Genomic DNA, 20,814 nt, shown 5'->3' on the forward strand with positions numbered 1-20,814 from the left:
GAGTCAAAAACACTGCGGGGAACGCGTTTTAACAGCCGAAAGGAGGTAATGGAAAAATCGAAGACGGCTCTGATAGCTATACCAATAATAGAGGTCCAGAAATGTTTCGAGAGCTGGATCAAGCGCTGGCATAAGTGCGTTGCAGTCGCTGGAGAGTACTTTGAAGGAGACAATATCACTTTTGATGAATAAACTTGTATTTTGAATTTTCTGAATGAATTCCGGAAACTTTTTGATCAAGCTAGTATATCCTTCCATTTTATGTATATCCGCACACTTTATCCTTTCATTCAGTTATAGTGCGCACTCATACATCAATTAAAAACGAGACAATTAAAAAACCCCTTACGTCAGGAGGAATAGGTGGAACCATCCACATAATCAAGTCGTGCCGTCACAACCGACGAAAGCTACCTCGAGATTTGATACTCGCCAATTTCAGATCAAACACAACCACTAGACCTTACCTCTCCCCCTGTCATCGATCCCACTATCCAGGAAATCTAAATTTATTCCTTCCTCCTCTCGAAGAACGATTCCCTTCCCCGCCTCCTCTCGAAGAACGATTACCTCTCCCTCCTCTCTTAAACCAGCTCCCAATTCCTTCGTATCAACCAGATCCCGTGCTGATCGACTTTTTAGACTGTATTCTTTTCCCTCCAATGAAGAAGATAGAATAATTACAATCTACATTCCTAACCCCACCCGTTATATTCCACGTCCTATATAAATATCTCATTCCAATGTGCTCTTGCATCACCTTCCTCGCCTCCAATATTCAATAACCCTATTTCCTCTTCTACACACACACACACACACACACACACACACACACACACACACACACACACACACTCACTCACTCACTCACTCACTCACTCACTCACTCACTCACTCACTCACTCACTCACTCACTCACTCACTCACTCACTCACTCACTCACTCACTCACTCACTCACTCACTCACTCACTCACTCACTCACTCACTCACTCACTCACTCACTCACTCACTCACTCACGCACGCACGCACGCACGCACGCACTCACGCACGCACTCATTCACTCACTCACGCACGCACGCACGCACGCACGCACTCACACACGCGCGCACGCACTCACACACGCGCGCGCGCGCGCATACACACCACACCTCCATAACTCCATAAATTTTAACTCTTTTAACATAAACAAATCGATTGTATTCGTAATTACATGAATAATGATAAGTTTTTTCTTATATATTTATATAAATATGTATACAGAGTTGGCCATATTCGACGGAAAGATGTTTTTTTTTTCAATCATGGGAAACGTCGTTACTCGATCTAACATCTCTTTCCCATGATCGAAAAAAAAAACATCTTTCCGTCGAATATGGCCAACCCTGTATATATTCTCTATAACCTTAATTTCTTTTTAAATAAATGTAAGTCATTTATATTATAAATGAAGATTGCTTCCATTTATTTGAATCACCACTCGCATTCTTTTCCCCCTAAACCTGAGATCGCAGAAGGTTCCGAGTCAAAAGGATTAAGTTCCTTGACCCAAAAAGTAGAACCGACGTTCGCATTATCCATCGGAACAGATGTCATAGCGTCCCTCCGGGACGTTGACCCATATTCCTGGACCGAAAAGGTGCGTATGACTCACAGTGTTCGCCTCTGCGCGTATATCTGTGAGATCGAGTCTAGCCGTCTTTATACTCTCTCCATTCTCCTTCATTGTTTCCTTGATCAAATTTCCAATTTGGACGTAACAATTGTTTGAGAAGTGTTGTATACTAGATAAACTCCCCAAAAAATATGCTATTATGGCGGACCAAGGTTTTAAAAATATCAAGTCTTTATTAAAAACATTGTAATAATAAAACCACCAAGTGTATCGCTCATACATAAATCTACTAAATCTGAAATTTTTGAAAATAAAGACATTGCTTAACAAATTCACATAGAACATGTCATTGGGAGATTGCGTGAAATTGATTTTCTAAAGTCACATGTTGTTATAAGCTATAATGCAGTAGCTATGTATAGTATGTTATCTTACACTGATGATATTATAATGATTGCCTTAGCATTAATAAATTTGCATTTACCGATAATAAAAATACTATGATATTAATAAAAATAATAAGAATTGACGAGCATAATCCTGAATATATTATATATTTTACACATACATATATACATCAATATCTTATTTCTATACAGATGATAATAGGAATAGAAATATATTTCTTTCCCAAAATGGGATATTGCATGGGGTATTGCATTTTCTATTATATTCTATGTTACTTCTGAATCGTACGAAAGTCATTGCATTTATACTTTTTTCGTATTTTCAAAAACTGAATCAGCCATAAAATAATCCTTTTTTTCCTTCCTATAGCTAACATTTGTAAGTGCATTTGTTCAATGTGTTCGCAAGTGTAATATTTAGGATTGATAATTTTATCTTTTGACAAGAATTTTTTATTCGAAGGACATTTTATTTCCACGTATTCATTGATTATACCATCAGGCGATACACTGAGAGCTGGATAATTTGGCAATAGATACAGTCCAGCATTCTTAATTCGTGCACTTATAGTTTGCTTGTGTCAGAATCAGTTTTTCCAAATTTACTTGTTCCTGTTATTTGTTTAACAAATGACCCACTATCTATTGTACAATGTACTACTTTGTACAACTTAGAAACTTGTAATTCTCCCATATCGAAGTTCATACCACACAGTAGGCAATCACTCTGTTTTCGTGTCAATTATTTTACTTCATCGCGTAAGACTTGTGTTACATCCCTATAAAATTCTCTTTTTCCTTATTATAAATATATAATTTATACCTTATTTTTATTCTATCTCTAGGTTAGTATTTCGTCTTAGTCTTGATATTTCGTCCCTATTTTATCTTTATTTCAAAACCGAAAATTCCTTTTCTCTTTTATAGCTATATTTAGTTCCTTTATTTGATCAATCAAACCAACAGATAGATCACGTTATATACCTTTATGCATCACACAGACTATCCTAAAAAATGTTTAAGAATATCCCACGATCTCTTTTAAAGAAGCCTTTCTATAAAATAATAAATAAAAGCGTATATTAACATTATATTAGCGATAATGTATATTACATTAGCGTTTAGCAATTAAGCAATTAATAGCAAAATAGAAATTTTCCCGAATGTGAGGACGAATACCTTTTTCTTTTTTTTTCTTCTTCCAATAAAATTAAACCAATTTTAGATATATGAGTCAGAATGTAGTAGATTCGTCTCGCATAAGAATGTTAGTTAAGGAAGACCGAATTTTTATTATACAAGTAAATTATTAAAACTCTCAACTTATTACCTATTAAGATTAAACTTGTAAAGTGGGGAGTAGGGCTTATGCGGAGCCTTGCTGCCTTATCTTAAGAAAACAAGTGCGAGTATAGGTTCTACCAAACCTTGAGGAGTATTGATTCCTGAAAGGACACTCCCACATTCATTTCCAAAATATAAAAAGAGCTGCTAAAAGCAGAAATTTGTCAGTCAAGTCAGTCAGATCATTCAAGTCATTCAATGCATTCAAGTCATTCAATTCTTTCAATTCATTCGAAAAGCAGAAGTAGAAATCTATCCAGTATAGTTAGATCAAGATGAGAACTATCCTCGCGCTTCATCAGTAACACATTCGTATGTTTTTTTCTTTTCGCATTGTTCTATTTTTTTTATTAAATGATAATACTGAATTGAATGCTGAAACCTAATTTCTGCTCTGCGTCCCATTCAATTACATACAAGTACATGAGTATCCAAAGAGCTGTTGCGACTATCGCTGCCAATAGTGTGGCCCCCGTCTTACGGCAGTTCTTCAGAACATTGATAATTTTTATGTTACCTCCATGCCTACTAAAGATGGACAGCGAGAAAAGAGATTAAGATTTCAAATAAAATCAGCCTCATTTCAAATCACGATCTTTTTTCCTTATTTTCAAAAATTAGCGCAGTTATTAGATCAAAACAAACCGGCAGATTCAACCCGCGAACGCGTATACTCTCAAGAAATTGGAGATCAACCTCACGTTTCCTAACTACAAAGACATTCGAAAAGCCGATCCACGTACATTCGGCTATAAGCCTTCGTAACCTTTTTGGCACCGGGTTCAAGATTACCCTTCCGAATAATTATTCAATTCTTCCCAGTGAATGTTCTTAATTACACAACTTGATCTCCGATCCCCGGAAACATTGCTTAAATGCATTGATTCAAAAAACGGAGAAAATTTCAACAGCGTTGTGACATAACACTTGAGTCATTCGGAAATGGCAAAAGTAAGAAAATCTTTTGACCTCCATTTAAATGAAATTTTAAAAGGAGTCTGTGCAATGATAAATCATCAATTTTCAGAAATTTTAAATCAATATGTAATAAAATTTAACAGTCAATTTATTTACTTTCTATCAATTGTAAAAAAGCGCTATTATCGGGAATGGATTGTTTTAGCTTCAATATTTTCTAAGTGTCCAAATCCTTTACTTCAACATATTTGAGTGCCTACACTTGACAAACGTGATTTTTTCCAATAGCATGCTATTTCTGTAGGCGTTGGATCTCTGTTCCTTCAATGTATCCATATGAGAACTGTCGAAGCATGTTTGTAAGACAAATTTTTAAGAACACCTGGCAATAATAACAATAGGCATCAACTTTTACAGCATATACTCATAAATATTTATTGCCGCTACAATCACTGAATATCTATGATTTTCTCTGTCGCTTCATTGATTAATGCGTTGTTGAATATGCTTTGTTTCAAACCTTATGCTTAGAATATACTCGACATTTCACGGTGATTCAGAGATCTCTTTCACGTTTTAGTTGAACATAACCTATAGCTATATCTCCGTAGCTCTCACGACAATTCCTTGAAACAATTTGTGATAAAAATTCATACTCGATTTAATTACGAAGTAATTTTATTTGTTAATGAGCAGCTACACAATAAAACGTACTTAATTATTTTACTTAAAACTTTGGCAGAACGTATTTCTGGAGTGTTGAAACGATCATCATCTCTGAGAAATTCTAAAGCTGATTCTACAATGAGTCGATAATCGGAAATCTTAAGTCTTAACCAGTTTTAACCTAAATATGTGATTTTTCACATCTACAACTTATTAATGTATAAAAAATCCTTTAGCTTGACTAATGAGAAGGAATAAAATCGAATTTGGTAAGTCTTAAGAAAATCGGTAATCTTAGTCATATAAGTTGGCTGTTGTGACTTCACCGATTCACTGATAAGACTTAGGACTACCGCCTCGTAGAATCAGGATGGCCAGGTTCACACCTTGACGGAGAAACGGAAAGCGGAAAAGCGGAAACCAATCAGAACTCGCGGAAAGACAAAAGCATAGAAGCAAAATGTACCGCCTACTACTACTACGAGTTCCGATTGGCTTCCGCTTTTCCGCTTTCCGCTTTTCCGTCAAGATGTGAATCCCATCTAACACTGTAAACATATCGATTTGCAACAAATTATTACTATTTGCTTTCAAAGCCTTTTTCACACATCATGTTGAAATTCGGCTAAACACGAAAATTTATTAATAATTTTAAGTTGTTAGTATAGTTGTGGATTTATAAACACATCGTACCCAGTTTTCGCGAAAAGTTTTGCTGAAGTATTTAAAAATTTAGCTAACAATAAGTACAAATCTAAAAATAATTTTGTTTGGACTATCAAAATAATTTTATTTGAACCATCATGAGACGCTTAAACTTTACAATACAATGTTTGATTACAATGTTAAAACTTTTTCCACCATTATTATCAACGTTTAAATGTTCTATATAATTATTTTGATAGCTCAAATTATTTTTAGATCTGTATATCTAACTAACTTTTTAAATACTTTAGCAAAACCGTCCTTTCCGTGCATTATTTGTTATCTTTCTAATTAAATATATTAGTGTAAATTTAACATTATGCGATGTTTACAATTCTCATGTTGATATTAATATCACCACCACCACCACCACTACCAACATGATTTGGATTAAAATCTCAGGGTATATCAGTACCAATACGATGAATATAAACATCGCATAATGTTAAATCCATACTCATATTTTTTAGAGTGCTGAAAAATTGCCTCTATTCTTTTTTTAAAAGAGTGAGTTTTCAAGCCTTTAAATTTATTCTTTCCGCCACGATGATTGATTTTGGGACGCCGAATGTTTCCAATAAACCGATAGCGGGAAATTGATCACACACAAACATTTGCGAGGGCAATGACATTCAAGTGATGAAAATTCCTGCTTCTGAATCCGTGGCGTTAAAAATATCCACTTTCGTGCAAGGCATCTGAGTGTGGCCGAGTATACGGGTGACATAAAATACGATAACATGCCACCCGGATTCTATATCGTTACCGCATTTTGCTCTGGGTCCCCTCGACGGTTTCTAGGGCCATGTGTTGGTGGCTATAAAAACCTCTCGCTCATGTTACTCTCGTCATTCTCGTGGCACAGATAGAGCGGCAAAAATATAATAAAGTCAGCGCTGATAAAAAATACGTCCCAGGCTCTGCTTGTATTTTTCGCACGCATTATATGAGATTAGTATGCAGGATAAATATGATAAACGCAGTACATCATGCAAGACAATAATTAACCATACAGTTAACCATCGATAAAATTAACACATTGACCGAATATAATAAGGATGTAACACTCATCGTATTAATTAAATAATTAACATATTTATGCATACACGCAAGAATAATACATAATCATATAATAAATATATATTTTATATTCTACATTAATTTATATCACTTTATATATTTATATGATATGTCCTTTTATAATTATCAAAATGTCTGTATCAAACAGATAGAATATTATATTACACAATTTTGTACAAATCATTGGTTGTTACAATGCAAAAAATCAATATTAATAACAAGAGACAAATATCTTTCAATCTAAGAAAATGTTATTTAAACATAAATTTTATTTTAAATATTTTATATTTTGCACATGTTTGTAACCTATTGACATGGATTGTTATAACAACTGAGACAAACTTTGATTCATGCAAACGCAATTATACACGTGCCTACTATTGTTATTTTTTTTTTGTCATTGTAGCATATTCACATTTAACAGAAGAGCGTAATAAAAGGGGAAAAAATGAAAAAAAAAACTCGAAATTTCAACAGCGCACTTTTATCGAATATGATTCAATTAGACGTCGAGTTTACGAACTCCGAAGCTGTAACAACCGCGAGGTATTACCCACCTCTTTGAAGCTTGTTTTACTCAATCGTATCGCGTGTTCTTTACAGTTTCTTTCCCCGTGTGTACCCCTTGCCACTAATAATAATAATAAAATTAATAATAATAATAATTATAATAAAAAACAATAAACGCGCACCTGAGATTTAAACAACAAGCGCAATGAAACCAATATCAAAGAGCATGCGAATTCACTAGCGGAGACCCTAAACCACGATTAGAAATTTAATAGTCAAACTTCGCGATCGTGCAGCGAATCGTGACTCGCGAGAATTCTTTGGGAGAAGAACTGTCTTCTTTTTATCTAGGATACTAATTTTATCAATATAGTTTTTTTGCTAAATTTGTATATGTTTGTTGTTCGAACGTCTATGGATTATACGTAAATGCACAGACAGCAGTATACCTTTTGCTGATCACAATAACTTAATTACCGCTGATCAAATTTATATAACACGTTAGAGATAGTTTAAAAAAAATACTTTTCGACACACAATTTGCTAGGTATCTTACGAAAAACATGATTTTCCATCTATAAAATTTTATGAGCTATTTTTGTACAATTGGGTTTATTTTATCAACTTGTTTCAAAAGTGATACAACTAAGAAAAATGTGATTTTTGACCATGAATGTTAATAACCATGATTGAGTTAAATAAACATTTCCTTGTAGCCACCGTCAAAAATGAACTAATAAAAAAATCGTCACAATTTAAAAAGAATGATTCAAAAAAGTCTTCAAAACTTACAAAAGTATAGATTTTTAAAACATTTATAACTCAAAAAAGTATTTTTTAAAGATATACTGTTAAATTCGTAATTTAATTCGTAAATTGAATTGTTCTTAACCTTTAAACTGCTAGGATTTCAAAGTTTAAAATCATGCATATCTCTCATAAAGCCCTCATAATAATCCATGTATACATCTACCAGGGAAGCTAATACGCGTTACTTAAATTGTTACTTTTTCGTTATTTTCTTTGGTAACAATTTGATAACGCCATTATTTTTTTTATTGGAAACGAAAAAATAATGTTACATTTTCTTTAACAACGAGTAACAAAATTTTACCTTATTATTCTCTTGCATCGTTACTTTTTTTATAGATCACGGCCGTCACAATAAGATTATACTAACATCGAGAGATCATAAAGCACTGATAACCATGAATATAGTTAATTTATAATACAATTATTATATATTTTTTGTATATAACAGCGATCTCAATAAGTATCATTAATCAGTCGATATGTGCAATTATACGATTATTTTTAAGTATTATAGATATGATCAGATGAAGTACATTATAAATTGCATTAGTATGATTATATAACTATATTAAATTCTTCAAATAATTGCTGATTTTATAAATTAAAATATATTTATTAGGTGTTGGAATTAATTCGTAGCGTTTTTTTAATGAAAGAATGTTATTTATTTCACATGAGCATTAAAAAATACATTAATGAAAGTACTTCCCATCACTTTCTACTACTTTTGACCATCTTTCGGGCAGTGAATGAATACCGCGTCGGAAGAACTGTTCATCTTTAGATGAAATCCAGGAATCGAACCATTTTGTACAATCTTCGTAAGATGTGAACTTCTGCTCGCACAAGCTATGAGCTAATGATCGAAACAAGTGGTAGTCGCTAGGTGCAATATCAGGAGAATACGGCGGGTGCGGTAGCACTTCCCATTTAAGTGTTTCCAGGTATGTTTTTACCGGTTTTGCAACGTGTGGGCGAGCATTGTCGTGCAGCAAGATGACTTTATCGTGTCTTTCGAAGTATTCCGACCGTTTTTGCTTCAATGCACGGCTCAAGCGCATCAGTTGCCGTCGGTAGAGATCTCCAGTAACGGTTTCATGCGGTTTTAGCAGTTCGTAGTATATGACACCCTTCTGATCCCACCAAATACAGAGCAGGAGCTTTGAGCCATGGATATTGGGCTTTGCCACTGATGTTGATGGTTCGCCGGGCTTAACCCATGACTTTCTGCGCTTTGGATTGTCATAATGGATCCACTTTTCGTCACCGGTAACAATCCGATGCAAAAAACCTTTTCTTTTCTGCCGTTGAAGCAGCAGTTCGCACGTGAGAAAACGTCTCTCAATATCCCTTGGTTTCAATTCATATGGGACCCAATGTCCTTCCTTCTGGATCATGCCCAAACTTTTAAGACGTTTTCCTATTGTTGAGAAGTCAACTTCCAATGACGTAGATAATTCTTTAAGTGTTTGACATGAGTTTTCATTGAGCAGTGCCTGCAAATCGTTATCTTCAAATTTTTTCGGCTGACCAGGTCGCTCCTTGTCATCCAAGTCGAAATCACCAGCTTTAAAACGTGCAAACCACTTCCTACACGTTTGCTCAGCCAGAGCATGTTCACTATACACATCCACTAAAATACGATGAGCTTCAGCTGCACTTTTGTTCATATTAAAGTAATGAAGCAAAACTCCCCGCAAAAACACTTTATCTGGCACAAATTTTGACATATTCAATGAATTATACAGTATTGTTATTTATGATTTCAAGAAAGGTTATGTACGGCAAATGACGTCCTATGATAGATGTTTACAATGTATACAGAACTATAGGTAACAACGAAATAGTGTACTGCTTGTGCCATCTCTTGTAAAACGCTACGAATTAATTCCAACACCTAATATATCAATAAAAGTATCTTTTTAAGGCATAAATAAAATATTATGTATGTGGACGTATGTACAGCCTATTGCAGCTATACTAGTGACACTATATATAATAATATACACATATACTATATATATAAAACACTGTACATGCCCAACTAGTAATACGGTACAACTACGCTATTGTTATAATTTATATAAATTAGAAAAATTTGAGAATCCTAATCTAGTTAACGCATACGCCATTAAGAATGTTAAGTTATCTAATCGTATAGAAAAAGAGATAACAGAGAAGTACATAAAATTTGAAACTGATAAATAGTATATGAAATTATATAGCAGTTAAATTAAAAGTAATCAAAGTAAGAGATGTAAAATATTATTGTTAGATATATTTAGTACAAATATTATTGTTAGATATATTTAGAGGTTTTTTTCTATCACATATTAGAAGACTTTTTTTGTAGTAGAAAAAGAAGTGAAATAATTGCAAATGTGTTTGTTCGTCTGCAAAGAGAAAGAGAGAGAGAGAGAGAGAGAGAGAGAGAGAGAGAGAGAGAGAGAGATAGAAAGAGAGACAAGAAAGGTAAAAAAAGATAAGAATGATATGTGAGAAGATAAATGTTAATAAAATTTTATTATTAACTCTATTATTAGTACATATGTATATTTAGAAAATTTTTTATTGTATTATAGGGTTTTTCTTCTGAAGTAGAAAAAGAGATATAAATGTATAAGATGAATCAATTGGTGAAAGAAAATATACATAGTCAAATATACATCGCTTAATTAAAAAAGTATATTCATATTGCATTTTTTTAAAACAATTATGTGTTTTCTTTAAATCAGTTAATTGGTAATTTATTCTGAAAAAAAAGAAAAGAAATAAAAAGAAGAGAAGAAAAAAAGAAAGAAAGGATAAGCAAGAAAGAAAGAAAAAAATGAGGGATAGAAGGTATTTGTGTTAGTATCTTGGAATTATATTTTATTGTATTTTCAGTTATTAGTAATTTTCATAAAAAGAAAAGGCCTTATAAAAAAGAAAAAAAACTGAAAAGAAAGAAAAAAGTAAAGAAATAGAAAAAATGTCTAAAAATATAAAAAAGAAAGAAGAGAAAAAGGAAGGAAAAGAGATGTGAAAGAAAGCATGACGTTATGAGGAACAAAATATACGTATATATACAGTATTAACATTATGAGAAGAACGACCATGTATGAATAAATCGAATAAAGTAAAGAACGCCGAACGGTCAAAGTTAGATGTTACGAATATATTTAATCAATTTATTTGTTTCAAATGTGATTGCGCGCCAATAATTGTCGGACTTTCAACACAATCAAAGAAATTTATTGTGAAAAATATTACCTCAGCCAGAGTTCGAACCTGGAACCTCTCAACTTGCCGGGAAGAGTGTCTTAGCTAACTCGACTACTGAGACTTCGGAAATATTTCTCGCAATAATTAATATGTATAGAGAGAACGCGTTATTTAGGTCGCATGTGTAAACATTATGAAAAGAATGACCGTGTATGAATAAATCGAATAAAGTAAAGAACCCCTCTAAATAAAACCCCTAAAAAATAAGTTTCTTTCCGTTTTTTAGGGGGGGTTTCATTTAGAGGGGGTTATTAAACGTTTCATAATTGTGTTGAAAGTCTAACAATTATTGGCGTGCAATCACATTCGGAACAAATAAATTGATTAAATATATTCATAACATTTAACTTTGACCGTTCGACGTTCTTTACTTTATTCGATTTATATATTAGTACTCATATTATTAGGTGTTGGAATTAATTCGTAGCGTTTTTTAATGAAAGAATGTTATTTATTTCACATGAGCATTAAAAAATACATTAATGAAAGTACTTCCCATCACTTGTAAAACGCTACGAATTAATTCCAACACCTAATAGTAAGTCTCAATTTTATTTTTTCATGAAAAAGAGAGAACTCATATAGAAGGGAAAGAACTGAAAAGAAAGGAAAGGAAAAGAAAGAAAGAAAAAGGTAAAAAAAGAATGTGAAATAAAATATAGAGTTATATTAAAATATTAATATAATGTTTATGTTAATATCTTTATATATTTATATTTTATTCTGTTATTATTATTCGTTTTCATGAAAAAGATTCACAAAAAAGAGAAAAAAAGAAAAGAAAAGAAGGGGAAAAAGAAAGAAGAAAAAAAGGAAGAAAGAAAAATGAAGGAAAAGAGATACAAAAAGAATATAATGTATATAAAAATTTAGAAATCCATGATAAATTTCTAATTTCATTCAGATTTTTATATATATTGGGTCATCTAAAAAGTATCCGCGGTTTTTTGTCACTAGATGGTGTTGATGGTCAACACATCTAGTGACAAAAAACTACGGATACTTTTTAGATGACCCAATATATTGTATATTTTTTACATTGTACATATGGTATCTTTGAATAATACTTTATTCTTTTTATTTTAAGTTATTATTACCTTTAATGAAAAGAAAAGAAAAGAATAGAAAGGAGAAGACTGGAAAGAAAAAAAAGAAAGAAATAAAAAAAAGGAAAAGAGAAAGAATAAGAAGGAAAATATTATAAAATAAAGAAAAAGAAATCTGAAAGGAAGTATGTGGAGTAAAATATTAGTATTTATATTATATTTACATGTATTTTATTGTCAGTTATTAGTGGTTTTTATAAAGAGGAAAGAATTCATGGAAATGAAAGGACTGAAATGCGGGAAAAAAAGGAAAAAAAAAGTATTCATAGAAAAAAGGGATTTAAAAAAAAGGGAAACAAAGGAAATAGAAAAAAGCGAAAAAGAAAGCAATGGATCTACGAGGAAAGTCTAATGTTATATATACCAAAATGTTAATATTTTCAGTATCTTTGTATTATTTTATTCAGTACCTTTGTATTTTTTAATTCTCAATTATTATTAGCTTCTATGAAAGGGAAAGGATTCATAGAAACACGAAGACTTAAAAAAAAGAAAAAGGAAATGAGAAGAGAGAAAGGAAAAAGAAAAGATAAATAAAAAAAAGAACAGAATGTGTGAAAAAGAACACAGCATTATATGCAACAAAATATTAGTATTTGTATTAGTTTTGAATTGTATTATATTTTTAATTATTAGTGGTTTTCATGAAAAGAAAAAGGCTCATAGAATAAAAAGAAAACAAAAGGAAAAGAAAAGCAAGAAAAAAGAAAAGAAATGATAAGGAGAAAAATGAAGGAAAAATGATATGAAAGGAACGTCATACAAAATAAACATTCATATTAGAATCTTTGTGTCGTATCTCATTTTTAATTATTAATTTTAGATTTTCATAAAATGTAAACGACATACAAAAGAAAGAGCTGGGAAGAAAGGAAATAAAAGAAAAAAAGAAAAAAGAAAATAAGAAAGAAAAAAGAAAAAAGGATATACAAAAAATATAGATATACAGAAGAATATTAGTATTAACATTAATATTTTTGACTGCGTTTAAATGGCACTCTTAATCCGATTTAATTAAGAGGCCCTCTAATCAGAATCTGGCTACCTAAAGTGGCAGCCATTTTTCATGAAAATTTTTCATGACAATTTTTCGAAATTGTGCGAGAGAGAAAAATTATGCTATCTTATTTAATCTCACTTTACAGTGATACTATAAGTTGTAGCTCTATAGAGACACTCTAAGCTTTATAATTCTGATGACCGAACATTCTGGCACGTTTAAGCAATTAGCTAGCGACTACAATAAAAATTTAAAATACATAAATTTAATATTTAGTGTCTAATCATACATATTACGACAACAAATTCATGGCACTGCATCATACATTTAATTAAAAGCATAATGTAATTTTCATTATGCATTTATTGGAATAGATGAAAAATATCAGATCAATCAAAAAATGGAGAGAAGGTGGCCAGACTCTAATTAGAAGATCTTTAGGTTTAATAACATTTGTAGTTATGAAACTAGCTAATCATAGTTATTCCTCTGAAAAATGGATTATGATCGAACGACACTGATTAGTTTAATAACTATGAATGTTATCAAACCCGAATAAGAATGCTATGCAAACGTAACATTTATGATGTACTCTATTTTCAGTTATTATTGATTTTTTTCAAGAAAAAAGGAAAAGAGAAGAAAGCACTGAAAAAAAATAAAAGAAGAAAAAGAGATATGAAAAGAAGCATACTATTATATACAGCAAAATTAGTATTCATTATACTTGTATCGTATCATATTTTCAATCGTTAGTAGCTTTCATGAAAAATGAAGAACTCTTAAGTTCATATTAGATGACGGTTACGATTAAGGATTGCCTGATTCTATTTCAGCTAATCACAATGGATTCGCTACATCGTTGTTGGAAGCGCGCTCTCAATACCGTTGACATAGAAGGCGAGACGCGTGTTACCGAGCAGCGAGTTAGAGGAAGGTGCCGGAATGGCCGCGTATGAACGACAGAAGAAGATGAGATCGGATCGCAAGCTGAACGAGTGCTGTCCGTTCCCGCCAATAGAACTTTTTGTCTTTTTTACTGCCATTGTTACTACGAATGATCCGAGCTCTTAATATTTTTGTAATAAAGTAGCGTGTTTGTGTAAAATACGAAGAAGTGTCTAATATTATTGAGAACCTTACGATCCCGAAACCGCGGCTGCAACATTCTGGCAACCGTGACAGGACTGAGTAATTTCGTTGTAGCCGTTTTATAGCAAATAGAGAGTGTAAGAAAGTAATCCGTAGACATGGAACAAGTTAACACTAAAAATAACACGATCCATCTTTACAAGAGTGTACACTTCCTTCCAGACTGAGCAGTCGAAGGAATCGCCGGACATAATCTCATTGCGAGTCAGCTTCGCGTTGCTAGGAGACAAAACAAGTGAACTTAATGAGCTAAATCAGAAGCTGCAGACCTTGATGATCGAAGCTGGAGAGCCTGAAGAAGCCATTGGAAGAGAGGCACAGCACGTAGATGAGTATGCCACGAAATACCATCAAACAAAGATCGGGCTAATCTGTCTATTAGAGCGGAAGAATGAACTCGAAACGCTGACACCGGTTCCGCTGCAACGGACTACCACGACAGTACACGCGCATTAAAATTGCCGAAAATTGAATTAAGAAAGTTTGGCGATGATATTAAAGATTGGCTTCCATTTTGGACTACTTTTAAGAAAATTCATGAAGACGCGACGTTGTCGAGGGAAGATAAATTCCAATATTTACTACAGTCTAGTAAAATCAGTCTGGTAAAATCACAATCACTTAAGATAAATTAGAGACGCATATATGAGCATTTGAAACTTTAGGCGTGACAACAGAAATGTGCGCAGCAATGTTGCTTCTTTTAGTAGAATCCTCACTGCCTGAAGAGATCTTACGTACATGGCAACGAACAAGGGCTCAATTAATTCCTCATTCTGACGCGTCTGTTGTAAATGTTACTGAAAAAGATCATCTTACTAGTCTAATGACTTTTCTAGGAAGAGAGATCGAGAGTGAGGAACGTATTCAAATGGCAAAAACATGCTTCGAGAGCAACGATTTCCAGATGACAAAGGACAAAAATAAATCAAAGAGTAAACGAGATCCAAAGATAGAGACAGCGTCTAGCTTACTATCGGCGAAAGAAGTAAAGTCGCAGCAATGTATATTTTGTGGAGCTAATCATGACAGCTTGAATTGTGAAACGGACAGAAGTATGGACTTAGAGAAGAGATTTCAAGCTGTAAAAAACAAGCAGGGCTGTTTTAATTGTCTGAAAGTAGGTCACAGCTATAAAAGCCGTAACAAAATAAAATGCCCTTGATGCAGCAAAGGACATTGCCTGCTGATATGTAGGAACTTGTCGAGCAAGGACGAGACAAAGTAAGCGGATGAGAAAAAACCGAAAGAACCAGTTTTTCACGAGGGAAACAGTTGTTTCACTAATGTCTCTTCAAATACAAAAATGTTCCTGCCTATACTAAAAGTCAAGATGCGAGGTCCAAAAGGTTTGGTGAATATTCGCGCCGTCATAAATACTGGCTCGCATAGATCTTATGTTTTGGAAAAGGTAGCCAAAGAGCTTGGATACGAGCCTGAGAGCGAACAGACGATGGTACACTTGTTGTTTGGAGGAACTAAAACCAAACCTCAGAGACACAAAACTTGCCGGATCTACATCGGCAACTTAGATGGAACATATAAATGTGACTTCGTAGCTTTGCAACAAAACATTATCTGCCAGGACGCTCCTTGTAAGATCGATGATACATAGATGGATATACTTGAGAAAAAGGACATACGTTTGAGCGACACCAATGAACGTTAAGAATCCATTTCACTATTGATTGGAGCTGATGTTGCTGGCAAGATATTCACAGGAAAAATCCTGCAGATAAAGGAATAAGAGCTCTAGAAACTAAGCTTAGATGGACAATCTTAGGTAGGAATATAGACGATGACAGCGGCACTGATACTATGCTGACGATTATGTCAATGTTCACTCAAGAAGCCAACATATCAGATTTATGGAGACTCGACATCTTGGACATCACGGATCCTATTGAGAGTGTTACTAAAGAGACACATCAAGCTGAAATAAAGATCTCATTTCAAGAAACAACGTAAATCGACAATGAAAGTCAATACGAAGTTCTTCTGCCGTGGAAAGAAAATCATCCACCTTTACGAGATAATCAATACGTAGCCGAGAAAAGACTAAAAGGCGTTACAAAGAGTTTGCGACAAGAAGAATTTATTTGACGATTACCAGGCTCTTTGATAATTGGCTCGAAGAAGCGATTATTGAAAAGGTATCTGTACTTGAAGTCGACCAAGAGAGCTACTATCTTCCACACAAGCTGTAGTCAAGAAAGAAGAAACTACAAAGATACGCCTTATTTTCGATGCGTCAGCAAAAGTCAAGGAATCGCCTTCGCCTAACCACTGCTTAGAGACTGGACCCAATCTTATAGAGCTTATTTCAGCATTACTACAACGATTTCGAGAGAAAAAGATAGGGGTAACAGCTAATATCGCAAAAGCCTTCTTACAAATCGGCGTTTCTCCGTCGGATAGAGATGTTTTGAGATTCCTGTGATGGAACGTTGACGAAGAAATAGAAATTTATTAACATCGTCGAGTTGTCATCGGATTGACAAGCCCATTTCTTTTAGGGGCGGCGATTGAATTGCATATTAACAGAGCCTTAAACTCTATCATTTTGACATATAAGAAAGCACTTTATGAGAAACTGGAAAAATCCTTTTATGTCGATGACTGTGTTACTAGTGTCGATTCTTATTCTGATTTTGAAGTTTTCAGGAGAGAAACCTGTTCCCTTTTGACCCAAGCCAAATTTGACTTAAGAGATTGGAAATACACTGGTAAAGATTCTGAGAGTCAATCAACGGTGCTTGGACTTATATGGGACACCAAAAAGGATACTTTAATGTTACCGGAATTTCCTGCACCGACGATCACGCAGAAAATAACGAAGAGAATCATTTTGTCACAAGTACAGAAAGTTTACGACCCTCTCGGATTCGTCTGTCCCGTACTGTTAAAACCAAAATTACTATTGCAAGATCTATGGAATAAAAACGTGGATTGGGACACAGAAATAGACGATATTAAGTACGAATTTCTTAAATGAATTCAGCAACTAGGTCTCCTACGTATATTGAAGTTTCCACGATGGATTTTTGGAGAGGAGAGGGATCCCGATTCACTGTCCTTTCATGCTTTTGTCGACGCCAATGAAGACGCATACGCGGGGGCAATCTTCGTACGAGTTGAGTCAAGCATAGGAGTCGAGGTACATCTCGTAGAAGCCAAATCTAGAGTAGCACCTAAAGAGAAGAAGACGTACCTCGCCTTGAATTATTAGCAGCCTCCATTAGAGCTAGGATGATGAGATCCTTCATAAAGGCTATGGATTATCAAGATATCAAGACTTCCGGAGCGACTCGATGACCATTCTAACATGGATTTGACAAACAAGATGGGCAGTTTTTGTATAGAATCGTATTCTGGAAATAAGGAGCCTTACAGATATTGAATCTTGGAGATATGTTCCTGGAGTGATGAATCCAACGGATTTATTCTCATGAAATGTGATGCTAAGAAATTCCTTGAACTGAAATGATGGGAGGGACCGGAGTTGTTGAAACTACCTCTCAAAGAGTGGCCCAAAGACAAAGGAAAAATTGACAAGAACATAGTTAATTTAGACTTCCGGATGATGCAAAGAGAGAATATTCCCCGAAACTACTGTTGAAGAAATCGCTATGCTAACCTCCGTAGAACAAGCGGGTGAAGAGACAGTCCTCTGGTAGTTACAGACACTTTCGATGTATTCCAAAATTCTGTGTATCATCGCGTGGATATTAAGATTTGTAAATAATTGTCGAAAAATCCAAGTAAACAAAACTCAAGAGTTAACTATCAAAGAAATTATTAGGTGTACAAAAAAGTTCTGAGCTTTTTTTTGTAAAATTCAATCTTTATTCAAAAACAAACGAAAAAATATTAATCAGCGAAATATTCTCCGTTTGCATCAACGACCTTTTGCCATATTTCAGGGAGCTTGCGAATTCCTTGACGATAGAAACTCACCGGCTTCGAAGCGATAAAGTCATCAATGCATTTTCGTATCTCTTCTAATCTCACGAAATGTGTATCAGCCAAATGATGCTGCAGCGACCGGAATAAGTAGTAATCGGAAGGCGCCATGTCTGGGCTATACGCCGCGTGCGGAAGAAGTTCCCAGCCTAACGCAAAGATATGGTCCTGAGTCGCTTTCGCAACATGAGGTCGAGCATTGTCATGAAGCAAGATCACTTTACGATGTCCTTGGCCAGCAAATGGCCTCTTTTCTTCTAATGCATCGCTCAAATTGGTCAATTGTTGTTGGTAGCGGTCTGCCGTGACTGTTTCACCCGGTTGTAACAACTCGTAGTACAACACACCCTTCCAATCCCACCAGATACAGAGCAAAACCTTCTTGGCGTGGATATTGGGCTTTGGCGTCGATGTCGAAGGTTGACCAGGATCAACCATGATTTTCTACGTTTAGGGTTATCATAAAGAATCCACTTTTCATCGCCTGTAATGATTTTGTGCAGAAAATCTTTTTTCCGGAACTTTGAAAGTAAAGTGAGTGCAGTGTCACGCCGTCGATTTTTGTTGTCTTCGGACAATTCATGCGGAACCCATCTGCCTTCCTTCTGAACCTTTCCCATCGTATGTAATCGTACGGAAATGGCTTGCTGCGTAACGCCAAGCTGTTCTGCAAGCTCCTTTTCAGTTTGCGCAGAGTTTATATCCAGCAGTGTTTGCAATTCGTCCGTTTCAATCTTTTCAGGGCGTCCAGCACGCGATTCATCTTTAAGACTGAAATCTCCTTGGCGAAACTTTTGATACCGTCTTTTACATGTAGCATGACTTACAGCGTTCTCTCCATATGCAGCACAAATCATTGCAGTGGCTTCAGCAGCATTTTTCTTCAGATGAAACGCGAAGTGGATGGAAAATCGAATATGCTCTTTTGTTATTGCCATCGTGAACACTACTGATTTTTGAGATTATGTGCATCAAACGCCAAACCGTATGGCATTTTAGAAGGCCAAATGTTAACGCTTTAAAACCGCAAAAGGACGGGAAGATATATAAAATTTAAATTGTTATTTCGGTTGTATCAAATCTAAAGCTCAGAACTTTTTTGTACACCTAATACTAAAGCAGAATTGCTTCTCTGTAAACTGGCACAGAAAGAATCATTCCTGGGAAGCAATGATTCATGATTACGAAGCTTAAATGTTTTCGAGGAGAATGAACTAATACACACAAAGACAATGATTTCCAATTGTCAAGACACTTTTTCTTTCAGATGTCCCGTGGTGTTGGACTCAGCTCATTTATTGACGTTGAAAATTATCTTTTATATTCATCTGAAACTTAATCATGCTGGAATTGACATTGTGATGAATAGCTTACGCGAAAAGTTTTGGGTCTTGCAATGCCGTCGTACGGTACGTTCATAAGAAAATGTGTCGTTTGTCGTCGGTATGCATCGAAAATAATGAAAGCACCACTTGGATTGTTACCTGAAAACAGAGTGAGAGATGCCGCAGCGTTTGAAGTGATAGGTATTGATTACCCTGGACCACTTTTTTGAGCGGTGGACAAAAGGCTTACATCTGTTTTTTACATTTGTTTACTTGTGCAGTCTACCGTGCAGTCCACTTGGAGTTGGTTACATCTCTATCAACAGAGAAATTTCTGGAAGCCTTCAGAAGATTCATTGTATGTCGAGGAAGACCTACTATAGTATATAGCGACAATGGGAACAATTTTGTAGGAATCAAAAACCTACTACAGAAGATTAATTGGCGGAAAATTTCCCAATATTATGCACTCAATGAGATAACATGGCATTTTAATCCACCTTCAGTTGCCTGGTGGGGAGGATGATGGGAGCAACTTATCCACCTTAAAGATCTACTGAAGAGGACATTAAAGAGAACTTCGTTGAGTTATGAAGAAATGAACACTGTTCTATGCGATTGCGAAGCTACTATGAATTCAAGACCACTTACCTACTTGAGAGGAAAATACTGAAATCACAGCGCTGACTCCAGCGATGTTCATCAGTGACATTCGAGAAAATGGCATTCCAGATTTGAATCAAGTCCCACTTTGCAAAGAGGATACGCTATTACCAATGATTGAAAGAAGAGTTCAGAAAACGTTTCCGTATACAGTACTTATCAGTTATCTAAACGAACTAAACCCAGCAATAGTTCTGCGTCCGTGGCTGTCGGGGACGTCGTGTTTATTGAAAACAATTTACAAAAGCTAAACTAGACTGGCCGCTCGCCGTCATTAAAGAAGT

General features: G+C 34.6%; 1 protein-coding gene and 1 pseudogene across 11 annotated transcripts in view; both read right to left on the minus strand.

Annotated features, from left to right (window-relative positions):
• LOC105153659 (A-type potassium channel modulatory protein DPP6) overlaps positions 1–20,814 on the minus strand; it is a 635,032-nt gene that overhangs the window by 132,085 nt on the left and 482,133 nt on the right. The window lies entirely within an intron of this gene.
• LOC147909131 (uncharacterized) lies at positions 1,473–5,507 on the minus strand (annotated as a pseudogene).

Source organism: Acromyrmex echinatior, chromosome 7 (genome assembly GCF_024713525.1).
Source record: "Acromyrmex echinatior isolate Ae372 chromosome 7, ASM2471352v2, whole genome shotgun sequence".
NCBI lineage: Eukaryota > Metazoa > Arthropoda > Insecta > Hymenoptera > Formicidae > Acromyrmex > Acromyrmex echinatior.